The sequence below is a fragment of the Camelus dromedarius genome, chromosome 14, assembly GCF_036321535.1.
Source record: "Camelus dromedarius isolate mCamDro1 chromosome 14, mCamDro1.pat, whole genome shotgun sequence".
Lineage (NCBI taxonomy): Eukaryota > Metazoa > Chordata > Mammalia > Artiodactyla > Camelidae > Camelus > Camelus dromedarius.
The window spans coordinates 53,814,388-53,829,368 of NC_087449.1; positions in this window are offsets into that span (position 1 = coordinate 53,814,388).

Here is a 14,981-nt window from a genome sequence, read left to right on the forward strand (position 1 = left end):
GCCTCAATTTGACAGATTATCTGGGCTTATAAACAGTCTCCCTTCCTTTGAAAGGCAGACTAGTGAGTGCCACAACATCCTGAATCTTCCAGGCTGGCCGGCTACCGCCTGCTGCCATCACGGTCCTCCTGATGACTCGGTGAGGCCTGTTCCCAGACCCGCAGCTGCCAGTTGTAATTACTAAACCAATGAGATGTGAATGAAAGCAGGACAGAGAGGTGGTGTATCTCTGAAAACTAAGAAAGGGCCTTGGAAAGATCCAATAAAGGAGAGATGTCCGAAAAAGAAAAGAAATGCTGAATTGGGTATAAGCAAGATAACTATAAAAGATTGGGGAAAATAATTGCCAAAATTCACCAGAAACTTACATTGAGACATTGAGTTAGGTGTCGGTTAAAACTTGGGGCGGGAGGACGTTATTAAAAATCCAGAAGGATTCTGCTTATAGATTGCTTGACAAGCATCTCTAAGGTCTCACTCCACTTGAAAGAAACCCAAATGGGGACTATAAACTCTGCCACCCAGGTTTGTTTTATGCAAGAAAAACAAGGTAGGACTTTGGCCAGAGGCCTTGGTCTCAAAGAGCCTTGGCCCTGCAGCAAAAGATCATCTAATAAATATAACATGCATACGTGTTACATTCAATAAAATGCCTATTTTACGTATCATAAGAGGTCCTGCTTTAAATATTTTTTCTAGTAATAGACCACTGGTTTTGTTCTCATTGGATAAGAGATTTCTTCTATTAATAGTACTGACCTCATGGGGCGGATGTAAGGACAGAACGAGGTAACGTATGCAAAGCATTTGGTGCAATGCCTTGGTACACAGCAAATGTTCTGCAAATATTAGCCATTGTAGTTCTCTTCAAACCCAGGCCTCCACTTGGCAGATGAGGAGATTGAGGCTCAGAGAACAAGTAACTTACACACAGTCACAAAGTAAGTGGGTTGCAGATCAAGGCCTAGAAATGGAATTCCTAAATCCAAATCTGATTCCTGAATTCTCTGGGGCCTCTCCTTGGTCCCAAATTTTAGAGGGGTAACACTTTCCAGAGGAACAGTGGAATGCCAGCAGCAGGCAGGAAGATCCAGGCAGAGGGTTCTCCAGATCACCCTCAGATCACCCCCTTACCCCAGGCCTCCCACCACCCACCCCATAGGGCGGGGGTTGGGGGAGGGATACATGAGTTTTCCTTCTAGCTAAATGTAAGCAAAATGCTAAGTCTATCATCTCAGTGGCCCCTCTGTGTTCATTCAGATCCTGTGTATTTTTATCTCAAAGTTTCATTCACGTCTTTAATTACTTGTTTCCACGTCTCTCTCCTCCACCAGCCTGGGAGTCCCCAGGGAGTGGGCACCAGGTCTGATTCATCTCACCCCACCGCCCCCGACCTCAGCCCAGTGCCTGGCACTGAGTGGGTGCTTCGAAAATGTTTGTTGGACAAATGAGCAACTGAACAAATGTGAGTAACGGGGCACCCCGGATTTCTCACATCTCCACGTTCTGGCTGGGGCTGTACAGAGAGAGATCTGGAAGACGTGGCCTGGCCTGGTGCCCGGTCCCTTCCTGATCTGTTTTCTCCTCCTTCATCCCTCCAACCTCCTCTTCTCAGGGATTCTGAGAGGCATAGGTGGGGCAAGGCAGACTCTGGGAAACCTATCCTCTCTTCAGGGATGGACTGATGGATGGGTGTGGTGTGGAGCGTCTTCGTCTCCTCTGAGTCACCTCCGTGGTGCGGTGGGGCTGACTCAGAAGGAGAGTGAGAAGGAGAACTCTGTCAGTCCTCCTGGTTTCCACGGATCCTGAGCCTGGCCAGGCGGGAGGAGGGGAGAGGCTCGTCATAGGGAAGATGTCAGGACACAGGGAAGAAGCACAGACGTGGATCTCGGGTCTCCTGCAGCACCAAAGCCCCTTACCTGCTGCACAGGAAACTGAGGCTTGGAAGAAGCAGCTGGGTGTGGTGGAGGGAGGAGTCTGTCCTGTCTTTACCTCCTCCCCTCCCTGAACCTCAGATTCCTCACCTTAAGCAAGAGTGTTAGACCCTCTTCCCCTCCAGCCAACTCCCAGCCTGGGTGCCAGAGCTTTGCCCAAAGGCCATTGGGGCCTGGAAGAAAAGACCCACAACCCAGAGCTACGATTGTTGGCGAGCCTACTACGTGCCAAGGATGGGGAGACCATCTGTATGCAGGTCTCATTTAGTTCTTGTGGCAGCCCTCTAGAGCCCCATTTTGCAGATGAGGAAACTGAGGCTTACAGAGGCAGTGACTTGCCCCAGGTGGTACCCTGGACTAATGGGGGAGGTGGACCCCCAGGTCTGCCTGATCTGAAATCCTCATCCTTGCCTGCTAGCCCCCAAAGCTACTATGTCTCCCCACCTACCTGCACCCCAAGATGCTCAAATGTGGGAGTCCGGCCGCTGGCCCTTGTCCCCTCTTATGTGTCAGGCCAAATGGCCACCTCTCTGGGGAGCCTGTCTAGCCATCTGCAGTCATCCCAGACCACCCCCCCCGAAACCCCCGAACTGCAAGTTACTTGGACAACTCTGGGGTAGTCATCTGATTTCCCCTTTATTGTTTTTTCTTTTCTTCCAACTTCTTGTAACAAATCTGGAGAATACAGACACATGAGGAAAAGAAAAAGGAAATTCATTCTTTACTCTTTTCACTAGAATATTAACATTTGAGTGCATTTTATTTTGGTATCTATTTTATGCACATGCACCCGTAGTTTTGTTTTTACCAAAATAGGATCTTTGGTCAACAGACATTTCCTGAGCCCCCAGTGAGGGCGGGGGCTGTGTGGTCTTCCTAGTCCACGGGCTCTTCTTCTTGGCTCCCCATCATGTCCTGCCAGGCCATGCAGTGCTTCCGAGGCATCACCGGTGTGGGAGAAGTGGGGGACTAGGAGCGCGGGGCTCCATGGCTTAGCAGGTCAGAGCTTGAGCTTTAGAGAGGGCCGATCTGGGTTACTGGCTGTGTGGCCATAGGTATGTCACTTGATGTCTCTGAGCCTTGGTTTCACCATCTGTAACGTGGTAATCACAGTACCTGTCACAGGACAGGTTTGAGAACTAAACAGGCGAACACATAGAAAGTGTTTGGCACAAAGTCAAAGCCTGACGAATGTTCTGTTCTCTGTAGGCGGCGGGGCCTCTGCGCCGGGGGTGTTTCTCTTCCTGATGTTCTCAGGTTGCAAGGCTGGATCCAAGTCATGGGAGACACCTAATTACAGTTCAGTGATTAAAATCTTGCCTGTTGGGCTTGAGGTCAGGGCCTGGAAAACTTTCATCGCCCTGTGGTGTTTCCAGAAAACACAGAATCTGGCCCCAATCATCTTCCTTCCCGCGGGTTGTGAATGTGGGTGTGATTCTCAACCGAAAAACCAAAGCTGACTTCACAGCTGAAGACCACCAGCCAGTCTCCCACTTGGTGACAACCGCGACCCCTCTGAGTTTCACCCCAGCTCCCCCACCCCCAGGTCAGAGGGCGGAACAGGAGGAGGATGGGGCAGCATCCTCAGATGGGTGACATGCTGGGATTCAGGTGGGCTCTCAGGTGCCAGCAGCACACGGCAGCTGGCAGGCACTCCATACATGGGCAAACCAGCCAGCTGAGGGGGTGGGTACTGGGGAGAACTGGTGGAAAAGAAATCTTCACCTTTTCAAATTACAGCACTTGCCCCAGAGCCTGAAGGATCCAGCAGGCTGGTGAGGGGCAAACCACCCCATTTCCTCCTCCAAACCCTGTCTGCCACCCCGCCCCAGGCTCGGACTGCCTCCTTCCCCACTGGGCACCCCCTCATTCCCTTTTAAGTCTTCCAGCTGCTCCCTTCCCTGGGGGAACTTACCAGTGCACCCCTGGATGTGCTTTGATGCCAAAGGATGGCTGGCTCAGGATGGACTTTTTGGCACTGAAGGAAGAGATTCTAGACAATCTCCTGTAGGCAACCAACTGTTCCACCTACAGTTGGGGCCCATCTCAGGGAAGTGTCACAGCAGCGGGTCTGTTCAGCCCCTAGTGCCCCAGACACCCAGTGTCTAGAGACGGCTGACACAGAAAGTGCAGTAACAGTGAGGCTGGCGGCTCTGTGTGCTGAGAGCCGCTGTGTGGTCCTGGGCAGGTGGCTGGGCAAAATGCCTTCAGAAAGCCTTCTCAGCCCCGCAACTGGTGATGGGCACAGCCATGAGGGCTGGGGGGACAAAAAAGGACAGAAGGAGGTTCCAGATCTAGGGCAGGTGGGCGATCCACAGAGAAGCAGTGGAAGGTCATTCCCACTCAGGAAGTGGCGTTGGCATTAACCAGGGAAATGGAGCAAGATGAGTAACAGTAATAATAATATGAAGGTGATAATCTCCATGTGTTAAGGACAACGAGTGAAGAACTGCTCAAATTATCTCGTGTAATCTTCACAATGACCCCTCTTGTATGGCAGGCAGTGAAGACCATGGAATCTGGAGTCAGATAGTTGGAGTTCAGGTCTTGGCCCCCCCAAGCCTCCTTCCCTCATCACCCACAAAAGTTACTGAGAGCCCTGAGCCCCTGGGTGATTGGGCAGTGTTTGTGAGCGATCACTTGGCACAGTGGCAGAGAGAAAAGACTCAATTCATGTGATTATTAGTGTTAGAGCTGCAGAGATGGAGGCTCAGAGAGGCCAAGTCGCTTGCCCAAGGCAGCACAGCAAGTAAGTGGCAGAGTTGGAATCTGATCTTAGATCTCTGCGGCTCAAAGCTCCACTCCTTCCCAATACCCCTACCTCAGCCTCTCCTGTGCCCCTTCTGTTCCTTCAGGAGGGTGTATTATTCAAAACCACAGGTGCCCTAAAATGACATTCATTTTAGAGGACTAGAGGGGAGAGGAATGGCCAGGACTAGACCCTCAGTGGGCAGACTCTCATGCCAGTGGCCCCCAACCCACGTCTCTGTAGAGCTTAATGGCGGGGTCACCTCTTTTCCAGACCCCTGCCTTCACCTCCCTTGGTGCATGGGAAATTATGGCCACTATCCATTCCAAACCACAGGGGAAATTTTTTGTCTGGGCTGGACTAGAGCTCCAGGTCAGATGTTCCCAGTCATATGCAAAGGGCAGGGGGTATGTAAATGGGGTGGGAGGGTGCATTGCATTCCCATAACTGTCTAGCCCAGAGATTGCCCTCGCCTGGGGAGGTGACTCTGAACCAGGCCAGCTTCCAAGCTGTGGACAGAGGCTCCCGACCTCACCTGCAGGGGCCATCCAGGGCTCACGCATGGGCCTCAGGTCAGCTCGGCTGCAGCCTCTGACCAGAGTCAGTGCTGACTCGGGGACAGCAGATGGACCTCCCCTGCTGGCTTGGCCCAAACTCACTGTGTGACCCTGGATGCACCTCTTGTCCCCATGGATCCCCAGTCTCCACAGCCTCAGAATCCTCCCCCAAATTTCCCTTCAGGGATTCACAGGAAACTTTCTCACAAGCATTTCTGCCTCTAAAAGACCCAGCCTCCTGAACCCAGAACCAAACAGGAGAAGAGCTGAAGTCAATTGTGACTTTTTAGCGGAGCAGCTGCCTCGGTTCGCCCTCTGGGCTGATGTGAGGCAGCATGCTCTCAGAGGAGAAATCCTGGCTCTGCAAACTGTAAACGGCTGGGAAAGAACTGCGGATGGTTTCTCCTTAGGTTGATTCTGGAGCGCAGCTCTCGGCCCCACCAAGGCTTAACAGAGCACTGACCCTCAGCCCTGGCCTGGCCTCTCCAGGGCTTTCCTAGAGGCTGCTTAGGTGACAGCAGGCAGTGCCTCTGACCCCCTGGATCTGGAAAGGCTGAACCCTAAGGCAAGAGTGGGGTTGAAGCAGGAATCAAATCTGGCTGGGCACAGACCTGAGCAGGCCCAGACAGACCAGAGCTGGTCTCTGGGACCCTCAATAATTCATTTTTCTTCTGGTAGTGGTCAGGGGACACAAGGGCAGGGCACCATGAATTAGGGTCCCCAGATTCTAGTCCCTGCTCTGGCGTGAACTTCTGGTTGGAGTGGGAGGACAACTTGACAAGTCCTTTGCCCTTGCTGGGTCTCAGTCTTCTTCTCTGTACAATGGGGAGATACCTGTGAGTCTGAAGCCAGGGCAGGAAGTTGGAAATGGATAGAGCAGGGGCCTGAGTTTTCAGTGAATTTGTGGCTTTTTGTGTGAGGTAGGCAGCCATGGCCTCAGTGAGGATGGCTCTTCCCGTGCCTGAGCCTTCCGGCAGGGCAGGCTAGGGGTGGGGGACTCAACTGCACAGTCTTCTGTTCATCTCCAAGGTGCCTGAGCCTCCAGCACTCACCCCCCAAGCCCCCAGTCAAGTGACGTTCCTCTCCTCCACCTGCCTGAGTTGCTGTGTGACCTTGGTTCAGTCACTGCACATCTCTGGCCTGCTTTTGGGATAATGGAAATGCAGACACCTCACCGAAGAGCAGCCTGTCTGGGGCACCCACTCCCCTCCCTTTGGCCACATGCCATCCCTCCTATGAGAGCCACCAGCTAAGAGAGCCCTGGGGGACGGTGGAGGCCAGGTATCTGGTTTCATAGATGCAGGAAACTGAGGCCCAGAGAAAGAGAGGCCAGCCATCCCCCCTCCTCATTCCCTGTTCCGCTCCCCAAACACCCTTCCTCCCTCCCCCTCTAAGAACAACTGATTGATGGGGTAGATCTCACCCCCTGTGGCGGGGGCTTCAGGTCCAGGCTCCCCAACTTTCAAGTTCCCAGACCTCCTTGAGCCCCCGTGTGCTCATCTGTGCTCCAGGCAGGGTGAGGGCTGGAGGAAGGAGAGGGCCGACATCAATGACCGATATGGCCTCACTCTCCCCCACTATCCACCTGTGCAGTGGCCCAGGCCTCCCTCCTGCCATCCCCCAGCTTCCTGCCTGCAAGGTCCCTCATGTCAGTGCTTCTTGTGCCTCCCTGGGCCCGTGCTGCCTCTCGCAAGGCCAGAGAGGCAGCAGGAGAGCTCCAGGAAGGAGGCAGCAGTGATGGCAGACAGTGGGCACCCAAGCCCCAGGCATCTGTGAGGGTACTTAGAGCATCTGATGTCAAAGGGAACATCTGTGTCTGTAGTCAGCTGCACTGCTCTCAATGGCGTGGCCACTCTGGTCCTCTGCACGATTCCTACCTGGTGGGTGGCTGGCATGGTCTCTTCCATGGTCATCTGTCCTTTCTTCCCCTGCTCCCTGCTGGCGTGGCTACACCTGATGCTCACTGCCTTGCCCCTGCTGGTGTGGCTGCTGTGGCGATGGCCCCTCCCCTGAGCAGAAAGAGGGCCCTTTTGCTGGCTCAGCTACTCCTGTGGTCAGATAAGCTGACATGGCTGCGCTAAAGGCACCCACCAGATGTCCCCAGACAGTAACCACTGCCCCTTCAACCAGGGTGGCCCAGATTCGCCTTCAGATCCATCACCCATGGCTCCCATCTCCTGGAGCTGTGTTCCAGCTCCCTGCATCTCCTGGAGACCCAAAGCTGTGTTCTCACCTCTTCCCTGGAACCTCTCTCTGACCCCACCCCCACCCTGTGATGAGCACCATCTCCCCTGGCCCTGGCGACTCTGGACCCCCAAGAACAGAGCTGAGGGCTCCTTCCTCATGGGACCTCAGCCACCGCCAGGGTGGCCAGGAGTGGGGTGGGCACAGGGCACACTCCCTACATCTTACCCCACGGAGCTCCAGGGCCGTAAGCAAATAGCCCAGGATTCCCACATCCGTGGAGGGGTGGCCACCTGCTGTCCTGGGAGTGGTCCTCTGAATGACCCCTCTGGGACCCTCCTGTCACCCCCAAACCCTCAATGAGCAGCAGGTCCCAGGGCCTGCCTTTCCCAGAGGTCACCAAAGGGGAGAAGAGAAGTTCCTGGAAAACTTTCCCTGTGACTCTTGCTCCAAGCTGCTCCCAGCCTCTGGCTGCCTCGGTGGCATTTATTCATTCCACAGCCTTGGGAACCTGCTGTGTGCCAGGTACTGTGCTCGCCCTGGGGATGCAGCAAGGGCCAGACCTGTCCCTACCCAGGGGACACTCACAGTCTGGGCACGGACCCAGGCAGAAAACTGCACACATCATAATTTGAGTGCAGTTGTGATGAGCATGCGGAGAGGGACTGTGTGCCGTGAGGGCAGGTAACAAGGCCAATCCTGGAAGGTTCCAGGAGGAAATGATCTTCACACTGAGGTCTCAAGCTTGAGGAAGATATGGTCAGGCAAGTGGGGGAGGAGTCAGGGCTCAGGTAGAGGACACAGCATGTGCAAAGGCTCTGAGGGGCACATTCTTCACAGCTCCTGGAGTCCAAATCATCAGCCACCATTTGCCCAGTTCTTGGGATAGGCTGGCACAGCAGTTAATGGTTTAGGCTCTGGTATCTTATCATGTGGATTTGAATCTTGCTTTGCACTTCCTAGCTCTGAGATAATGTGGAAGTATCTTGAGCCCCTGTTGCCTCAGTTTCCTCATCTGTAAAATGGGAATAATACTAGTGAGCACTTTCTAGGATTGTTGGGAAAATTGAACAGGATCATTCATGTAAAATGCTTAACTTAAAATAAGCAAGCACCCAAGAAGTGTTAGCAACTCTCATGAATCATAAACCCCATTCATGGAGCACCTATTGTGTGTCAGACGCTGTGCTACACATTTACAGTTAATCTTCATGCAGGTCTGCAAGCTTGGACTCACTGCCCCATTTCAGAGATGAGAAGACTGAGGGCAGGGGACCAAGTCACTGAGGTGGAGAAGGGTTGAGGTTTTGTTGGAGTCAGGGGTGGCTTCTTGGAGGATGTAGTGGCTGTGACAAATTTTGAGAATGGGCACCCTCCCCACCAGGCAGCCCCCACCCCCACCCCAGCAGAATGTTTCAGCCCTTGGGCTTCCTGGGTCTGGTGATGGGACAAAGGGGCAGCTCTGGGCACTTCCAAGGCCTTCCAGGAGTCCCAGCAAGGGAAGGTCCCACCGGGCCAGGTTCTCAGACCGCAGAGCCTCGAGCGAGCGCCAAACAACAAAAAGGCTTTTCTCACTCTGGATGAGTCACCAGACCGAGAGAGAACAGACGCCCGGTCCCTTTGCTGAAGAAGACGAAACCACACATCTGAAGAAGTTTCCCACGGCCACCAGTTGCTTTAAATAGCTGCAGAGAAGTGGGGGAGGGGAGGGGGTTCTCCCCTCCCAGGCCCTGGCTGGGGTCTCCACCTCACCCCCCGAAGGACCCTGACCTGAAGTCCCCTGGAGGCCGGTTGTTTTTGGGACCTCAGGCCTCATGGGTACCAGCAGAGGTCCAGAGCCGGTGATGGGCCCGTGGACAGCAGACAGACAGACAGACAGCTGGAGAGCCATCCTGCTGGGCAGCAGGCGTCGGGGTACAAGCCCGGGAAGGGGGAAGTTGACCTCACTCTGCACCCCAGTGCAGCCTCCCGGCCCCCAGCCAAGCTTCCTCGCAGGTCACCTGACTCCCCTTCAGGACTCTGACTGGCCCCCCCCCCCCCGCCAGCCTGGTTCGTGACTGAGCTCCGGGCGGCGTTTCCGGAGGCAGGCCAGGAGCTCGGGCTGCTGACGCACTTGCCGCCCCCCCAGCAGGGCCGGGTGAGAAGAGCGAGCCCCCCATCCCCCTTTCCCGTAAATGAGCTCACCCCCCCAGGCCTCGCAGGGATTCTAAGAAGTGGAAGCCTCTGCACCTGCTCCTCGCCCACCATCTCGGCTTCCCCATGGCAGGGGGGAGGGGCAGGGAGTGGTCCTCACTTTCTCCAGCTCAACCCTCAGGCCCAGGCTGGGGTTCAGGGGCTGGCAAAGGTTTCTCCCCTTAGGTGCGGAAGAACCCTGAGGCCAGTTTAGCTCAAGGTGCCTCCAGGGCTTGGGCCCATTTTTCAGAGGGTAAATGGGGGAAATCCAGAGATGCCTGGGAGATCAGTCTGGTTCTCTTCCAGGCTGGGAGTAACATCTCCTCCCAGCAGCAGTTCACTAAGTGTCAGCCCTTAGAGACCATTGGAGCCAAGGCCCAGAGAGGGCAGTGACTTGCCCAAAGCACCCAGCAGGCCCATGGATTCCCCAGCTGCACCCCTCCATGGGCCCACAACCCTAGCCAGCCCACCACTATCACCATCACACATTTACTGAACATCCTTTGGAGGGACCTAGTATGAAATAAGATGGCACCCCACTAGAGTCAGAAACATAACAGCTAGCAGTCACCAGGGCCCAAGGCCAGGGATTCTCAGTGCTGGCTTCCTATCCAGATCTCTAGGCTTCACAAAAATACCGATTCTAGGACCAGCTCCGAGACTACGATTCAGCAGATTGGGAATGGGTCCAGGAATCCACGTTACCAGATTCTTCAAATTGATCCAATGACTGAGAGGCTCTGGGACAGACTGGGAGTGGCTCCAGGGCAGGTGCTGTCCCCACAGGAGGGTGATTTCCAAGGGCTTCTAGTGGGAGTCACACTGCGGCCTTTCCCCTCCCGCACCCACCTCTGCCCGCACACCAGGCCCAGCCTGGAGGGGCCCCGGAAAAGATGCATCCCCGAGGAAGGGGCTGAATGCACGATGTCCCCCACACCTCCCTGCTGCAGGGAGAGGTGGGGGCCAGTGCCTGGGCCCCAAACACTTGCTCGCTCTCATCCTGGCACTCAAGGAGCTTGGTTTTCTTGGGCCTAGTAGCTCATGGCGGCATCTCTCTAGGTGATATAGGAAGTGACGAGAAGATCACAGGCTGGGCTCCTCGTGGTTAGGGGCTGAGCCTGGAGTCAGTGGAACCTGCAGCTGGCTGAGGTCTGCCCCTCATCCCACCCTTGTGCCCAGCACTGTGTCCAGCCAGGACCAGGGTCAGAGAGGACTCCTTGACCTATTGGGGGATCTGGGGCAGCTGGAGCCCTAAGATGAGCATGGAAGTGCTTCCCTCTCTATCTCTGACCCTGTGGCCAAGAGGGCTTTGGTCCTGCACACAGTGCCAGGCTGTGCCACCACCTAAGGCCACCAGGCCTCCAGAGATTCTGTGTCCCCTTTTATACAATGTGCAGAATCATTTCTTCCCACAGGTGCAGATGAAGTGGGAAGAGAGTGGCTGGGCCAGAGCCACAGCTGGGTTACCAGCCCCAGCCAGGCCCCTCTGCAGGCCTGGACCGCCCCCAGGTGGGGTGTGTCCCCAGAGCCTCTCTGGTCTGGGTAGAGGTCACCGTGAGGAAACAGAGAGCCTGGCCCCAACGTCCCCAAGGGATGCTGCTGCTCGAAAGCTCTGGGACCTCAGGCAGGCCACACCCCCCTCAGGCCCCCATTTCCTCATCTGCCGGGCAGACCCCCCACCCCAGAAGGTCTGTTGTGAGGATTAAATGAGCAAAATCACATGACTGTGTGAAGAGCGAAGGCTGCTTCAACAAGCACTATTGATTCCTTTCCTCAGTGGCGTGTGCGCTCCCGGAGCGGGGACTGGGTCCATCTGGACACCTGATTTGTGTCTGTTGAGGGAATGAGGGGGAGAGGGCGCTGGCCTCCCGGGCCTGTGCTGCAGGGGGCTTCCTGGGCTCCTGTGCAGCACAAGTATGTGTTTGTGTGCCTGCACACTCCTGTGTGCGGGTCTGAGCCAGTGTGGAAGTGTTTCTGCTCATGGGCCCGTCTGGGTGTGTTTTGCATATGGCTCTAGTGTGTGTGTATTTGCATGTATGTCTTAGTCTGTGTGCCTGGACACATGGGCCTCTGTATGTGAGTGTGCTCACCCCGCAGGTGTCCAGCCTGCTGCGGTTAATTCTTTGTGTGGCGGGGAGGGGTGGGAGGTTGCCCCTTGCTCTCCTGACCTCGCCCTTCCCCAGGGACTCTGAGTTATGGGCCCACCTGGGAGAGCCAGACTATGCAAAACAGAGGCCAGACCTGGGGAAGCCCCTGGAGAGAGGCCCCTGAGGACTGGCCAGGCCTCCTTCCCGCCGTGTCCTCCCCACTCCCCCCAACCCCAGTCTCCACAGTCGAACAGCCTGTCCCTTCCAAAGTCCTGTGACCCTCCACTCCAGGGCCTTCACACTGTCAGGAGCCAGATGCCTAGATTTCGCTGCCTCCCTGGCCCCTCCCCTCCTGCTGTCTGCCTCCTCTCTTGGTACCATGCCCAGCATCTCCCTCCTTCCTCTGTGAGACTCCCTTTCACTTCTGCACCTTCTTGAGCTGCTTTTGTGAGCTGTGCCATGCAGCAGATACTTGGCACTTCACCAAGAGAGAGGTCTGGCAAGCGCCCCATTTTACCGATAAGGAAACTGAAGCTCAGAGAAGTTAAGGAACTTCTCCAGGGTCACACAGCAAGTGAGTGAGAGTCAGACACGAGCCAGACTCCACATCCAGATGTCTTACCCACTAGGCCACGCTGCTGTCATGCTTCAAGTCACCTAAATGGTCAAGTCTTACTGGGCTGACCTTGTGAATGCACCCCACCCACAACCCCCAGATGGGCCTCAGGGGCCTGGGCACCAGCCCATATGCCCATATCTTAGGAGATGGAGACCCCAGACTCAGGAAAGGGCTCTTGACCTCTCAGTGGCAGAACGGTAGCCCATCCCTGGCTTCCAGTCTGAGCCACATTTGGGTCTTGGAACGTCTGAGCCCACCTCAGTCAGGCCAGTTCGAACCACGCCAAATCTTCCCATTGCCTGGCGGGCCCCACAGAGAGATCAGAATTCCCTTCAACAGGGTCATATTGTTTCCCCAGAACACGCTTCCATTTGGCAAGGGGGTGTGTATCAGGGGAACCATGTGGCTTTGATTTAAATTTCACCCTGGAAAAACAATGGTTTGGATTAAGAGAAGAAACAGTGAAAAATCATGAAAAGAAAGGAGGGGAGAAGGGGGGCCCTTGTAGCAAAATTGAGCCCCAAACTTTCAAACCCACATTCCAGAGGTGTCTCAAGGCCTGCAGTCAAGCCATAACCTCCTGCCCCCAGCACACTCCTGTCCACTCCAGTAGCTGGGCCAGTGGGAGAAGCAATGGGAGCTGGAAGCGGGGGGGTCCCCACTAGTCCCACTCCCTCTTCTTACAGAGGGGGAAACTGAGGCTCAGAGAGGATGTGATGGATTCTGGTGGCTTCCATGGAGTGCAGAAGAAAGGTGGGGGATGGAACATGGGCTCTGCTGCTCCCATTCTGTTGGCAAGGAGCTTGCCTTCTCTAGGCCTCCGTTTCCCCGCTGAGAAAAAGAAGAAAAGGGTGCTAACATAGCAGATCCACACTGGAAACAAGTAAAGCCCAGGATGCCCATGCAAGGATGGTCTGTTTGGCTCTGACCTTCTGACCCTTTCCTCTACGCCAAAATCTTCCCACGCATCGCCTGCATGAGTTGTCCCAACACCTGACATCCCATTTCACAGGTGAGCAGACGGAGGCTCCAAGAGGTTAAGAAATGTGCTGAGGTCCCCCAGCTAGGATGTGCTGACTGGGCCTTGAGGCCAGGTCTGTGTGGCCCTGCCCGGGTGGGGGCTGTTTCTAACTTCTGGGCTGAGATGGAGACCAGGAGGACAGAGTGGAGGGGATTCAAATGAGGTAAGTGAGAGCTGGGGAAAGTGTGGAAACATGGCCCATGGGAGCATTTCGTGTTTCCTGAGTCAGAAATTATCCATTCCTTCCTCGCAGGAAGGAGGGGAACCTGAGGCCAAGGACAGTGGGACCCCAGGGGACAGTGCAGGGCCAGTTACCTCCACGTCTCCCGAGGGCCAGCCGGGGGCTCTGTGGTGGTATCCAGGTTGTCCGGGAGCCACATGGATGGTCTTCCCCTTCAGGGATGACACCCCTGGCCCAGCAGGCCAGCCTCAGGGAGCAAGCGGCCTGGGTTGTTCCAGAACCCACATCTATGTTCTCTGACATGGCTGCTTGGGGTCAGGACGCTGTGGCTGTGGCTGTGGCTATGGGTCCATCTGAGACCAAGTTCAGGGCTTGATGTGTGGCTGGCGCTGTGTGTCAGGAATCAGGGCTTGGTTTGTGGCTGGGGTCAAGGCTGAGGAGTCTAAGACAATGAAATTGACTGTAGAAGACCAAATGGACTTCAAACCCCAAAGACCAGGGTTGTTAATGGTGGAGCTGCAGGGGCCATGATGGGTTGGAATGGAGGTGGGAAGCTGGGCTTTGGAGTCTCTGGAGGTAGGAGATGGGGGCTCTCCACCCCATGCAGTTCCCTTTTACACCCATCACTGCCTGGCTCCAGGTGTGTACAGATGGCAGGAACATCTGGCTTCCCCAAAACCCTTCCCCTCAGGATAGCCCTCCCCCTTCCTCTGAGGGGAAGCAGCTGGCAGTCAGGTCCTTCCTCCCTCCTGACTTGCCTACTATTGGACCAGAAGAGCCACTGTCCCCCAGCTCTGGGGTCACCTGTGGTCAGGGCTCAACCTTGCCCCCCATGATGGAGAGAAGAAATATCTGGAGGCCAGGAGAAGGGCAGTTCTGCAGGGTTGGGTGTGGGGATGCCGAGCAATCGACTGTCCAGGTCATCACTCCAATTCAGCACGCTTCTGATCCCTAAACCCACTCCTGCCCCTGAACTATTCCTATTATTGGGCACTTCCCACCAAGCCAAGCCATTCAAGGTTGAGGCAAATACCCCCATTTTATGGAAGGGGAAGTGGAGGATCAGACAGGTGCCTTCACTTGCTCAAGGTCACCAGCCGGCAGGGATTTAGCTGGGTTCACCAAGTCCGCCAGCTCGGGGACTGGGCCATACTTAATACTCACATGGCCTCCTCCAGCTCCTCTTCTCATCCTAGGCCCAAGGGGACCACCATGGGCTGAATGGGACAGGATGAAGTGAGCCCACCCAGCCATGGAAAACCCCAAACCTGCCTTCTCAGAATCGCAGGAGACACGATTTTCTCTGGCAGTAGGGAGCAAACCTTGGCTGCTGTATGATCGGCTGATCTACCTCCCTTGGGTCTGTGTGCCTGGTGTCCCATCCTAATGTGATGATACTAATAATAGCAAGCACTTCTTGAGTGCTTAGTATGTACCAGGTACTGTTCAAAGTAATTTCCATACATTCGTTCATTTT